We start from the raw sequence: 3,943 nt of genomic DNA on the forward strand, positions 1-3,943 counted from the left end.
GAGAGAGAGAGAGAGAGAGAGAGAGAGAGAGAGAGAGAGAGAGAGAGAGAGAGAGAGAGAGAGAGAGAGATATGGGGGAGGCTGCTTTCCTGATGCTTGACTGTCCTCTACTTCTGATTTCTCTCATTCTCCATAATGTCTATTCCAAACTTTTTTTCTGTCTCTTCAAGTTCCCAATCACATATCTTCTTTCTTTTCTTACAGCCAATGGCCTAATTAATTTTCTACTTCCCAGAGAGTCAACAAGAGATGAACTCTTCCCATATCACTTCAAAGAGGAAGTGGTTGCTGAATTAGAAATGATGGAATCCTTGGTGGGAAGTGACCACTTAATCTTAGAATTTGTGATAGAGAAAAAACCAAGTATACTCTCATGTGTATTCTAGATTTATTTAGAGAGATAAGATTTCAAGTCGTTTAGAGATAAAATAAGGCAAAACCATATGCTCTGAAATGCTACAAAGATAAGCACACAAAGAATGTGAGCCTGGTGTGTAGGTGTGTATTGTGTACTGGTGTGATGGAATGTTGTCACATCTGACCCCTGCCTCTATGCACACCTATGGCTACAGGTGAAGTTAAGTGTTTAGGAATTAAATTCTGAGAATACAAATAGAAGTAATTCAAGTGAGGATAGGGAAGACTTTTGAAGATTGGAAGGATGGTGACTTGTGAAAGGAAAGAAGGGAAGAGGAAACAGAAAAAAAGGTGAGAGTGGAGAAGGGAGTGGAGAGAAGAGAAAAACACGAATAGGAAATACTTCCTAAATTACATATAGAAGAAAAAGAAAATTTTTATAGAATTATTGTGAGGATCAAATGAGATAATCTATGCGAAGTATTTTGTAAACTTTAAAGTTTAGTTCTATCCTTTTGGTCTAAGCAAAACAAATATAATTCCTCATCCACATGATAACCACCCTGCCTCCCTGCCCACCCCTACTCAATACTTTAAAGTAGACATCATGCTTTTTGTAAGTCCTCTCCTCATACATTTCTAGTTGTTTCATCTAATACTCACATGGCAAGATGAGGACTAGAAAGTTCCCTCATCATTTTGGTTAAATCATTCAATTCAACAAACAATTCTTTTCTTTTCTTTTCTTTTTGGTATAGTATATTTTTATTCCATATTAGCCAACACTTAACATTACAGAAAAGTATTTTATCAGAAATACTTTAGAAAGTCCAATTCCATTCTTAGACAACTAATAAGATTTGTAAATACTTCGTGAGATCACTTCTACCTGAGACAACTAAATAATTTCTATTTTCACTGCTGGATAAAATCCATTGCTTTAGATAAACAGTTGTGACAGTTGGAAAATAATTCACTGAAAATCATCATTGATTTGGAAGGTGTCAACAAATACTTCTTAACCACCTATGTGTAATGTGTTCCTCTCTTTGGTCTGTCAGTTTCCCTGTCCTCCAAAAAATGGACCTCTAGAGCTAAACTTGATCCTCTAGATATGATCTGATGAGGACAAAGAAGAGTAGGACTGCTATCTCCTTCATTCTATACATAAATGGCAATTAGTTGGCCTGCCACACTGTTGACTTACACTTCTATAAAACTCCTGAGTCTTTAAAAAATAATCTGAACTATTAGTGACACTTTTTCCATCTTATATTGACCCAGTTCAGTTTTTAAACCTATGTGTAGGAGACTTTACATTTATAACTACTACATTTCATTTTTTAGATTTGGCCTATTATTCTAGTTTGTCGAGATCTCTTTGGATTCCAAGTCAGAACCATGCAATTATGTACTGTATTATTTACCATCTCATATTGTTCTCTAATTGCTTCTTACGTGTGAGTTTTGTCTCTTCAACAACTCAGAAACATTTTAGGGTAAGTATTGTGTCTGCTTTTGTGTTTTCTATTGACTAATGCACGCCTGGGCTCATGAAGTATGCAATAAATGCTTGACTACTTGACTGGAAAAGGATCAAACAGACCAATCCCTAAGTTCATTTACTTTTGTAGATCCTCATACAATAAAATATTCAACTTCAGAGTAACACTTGGGTTAATTATGCCTTGTCAATTGGAGACAAGTAGCAAAGAAACATGCTATTGCTGGCAGCCTGCTGGAATTATAATACCCTGATCTGACATTAAGGCTGACACACTAAGGCTCTCTTTATGAACTGAGACCCAAATAGGAAGTTAAAAATTATTGTTTGTTTAACATGGTTTTTGAGAATAAGATTTGCAATTTTATGATGTAATTATAAAAAAGATATATTTGAAAGGATTATGTTTAACTAATAGACTTGTGATAAGCAACAATACTATTGATATTAATAGTTAACATTTATATAGTGCTTACTATGTGCCAGACACTGTGCTAAAAGCTTTACAATGATTATATTATTTGATCCTCACAACAACTCTGGGAGGTACTATTGTTACCCCTATTCCACAAAGCAAACAGAGAGAGGTTAAATGACTTTCCCAAGGTCATAGCAAGTAAATTTATGAGGTCAAATCTGGATTCAGATCTTCTTGACTCTAGGTCCAGAGTTCTATCTACTTTGTCACTTAGCTGCCTCCAAAGACAACATTTTTCTTTTAAGGAAATTGATTGACCCCATAAAATTTTTTCTTTTTTTTTTGTCCAGTCTTCTAGCCTAGAAGGGAAGCAATGAGCTTCTCCATTTAGAGGATTAAGGGAATAGGGCCACGGGACCATAGAGATCATTCCATGTGAAGAGAAGACTAGGCCATATTCAAGTATTTGGAAGGCTGTCATAGGAAAGAGGGATTACTTTTCCTGTTTGCCTCAGTGTGAAGAACCAAGGGCAATGGGTGGAAATTGCAAAGAGATCAAATTATGTTGAATGACTTCTTAATAATTGTTGCTGTCCAAAAATAGAAGAGGTAGATAGGTGGCACAGTGGATAGCATGTTGGGCCTAGAGTCAAGAAATTCCTGAATCAAGAATCTTCCTGTGTTCAAATTTTGTCTTAGATATTTCCTGACTGGGTGGCCTTGAACAAGTCACTTAATTCTGTCTGTCTCAGTTTCCTCATCTATAAAATGAGCTAGAGAAGGAAATGGCAAACCATTCCATTATTTCTGCCAAGAAATCCCCAACAACAACAAATAAAGGACCAAAGTTCCCACCTACCTTAGGAAAGATATTTCCTAGATCCAGGAGTACTTGGCAGCTAGGTGGCACAGTAGAGTGCTGGGACTTGAGTCTAGAAGACTCATCTTCCTGAGTTCAAATCTTGTCTCAGACACTTTCTAGCTTTGTGACCTTGAGCAAGTCACTTAACTCTGTTTGTCTCAGTTTCCTCATTTGTAAAAATGAGCTGGAAAAGGAAATGGCAAACTACTCCAGTATCTTTGCCAAGAAAACCTCAAATGCCATTCAAAAAGATTTGGATGTGACTGAAAAATGGCTAAACACTCATTATTCACTGAAAATGATGTTTTAAGGGTCAACTACGATGACCATATATGACATATTCTTTGGTACCACTGTTGGAGAGAGTACCCTGGACCAGATGGTCTGTGTGTCTGACTTAGGGCTGCATTTGTGACATGTAAGTTTCCCAGGAGGTCTTCATCTTCTCCGTGAAGATGAGTCTCCCTGCTTCCAGGAAATATATAGGTATAAGCCTGACTGAGGAGGACAATAGCCTAGCAGCTGCTATGAGAAGGATGTAGTTATACTTGGCTTGAAATGAATATATCTATGCCTCCCATGGAGGGGCTAGTCAGAGCTATGGCAAGCACATCACAGCTGCACAGCATCTGTTTCATCCTCTCTCATGAAGACATGCTTCTTTTAAAGGATTCAGAGCTAAGGTAATTCAGGGGCATGCTGCTCCTATGTAATGACATTGTGTCCATTCATGCACAGGTACAACTCTGGAAGGATACAAGATTATAACTTTGTTATTCTTATGTTATTCTGTGTTTTTACC

This window comes from Gracilinanus agilis, chromosome 5 (genome assembly GCF_016433145.1).
Source record: "Gracilinanus agilis isolate LMUSP501 chromosome 5, AgileGrace, whole genome shotgun sequence".
Taxonomy (NCBI): domain Eukaryota; kingdom Metazoa; phylum Chordata; class Mammalia; order Didelphimorphia; family Didelphidae; genus Gracilinanus; species Gracilinanus agilis.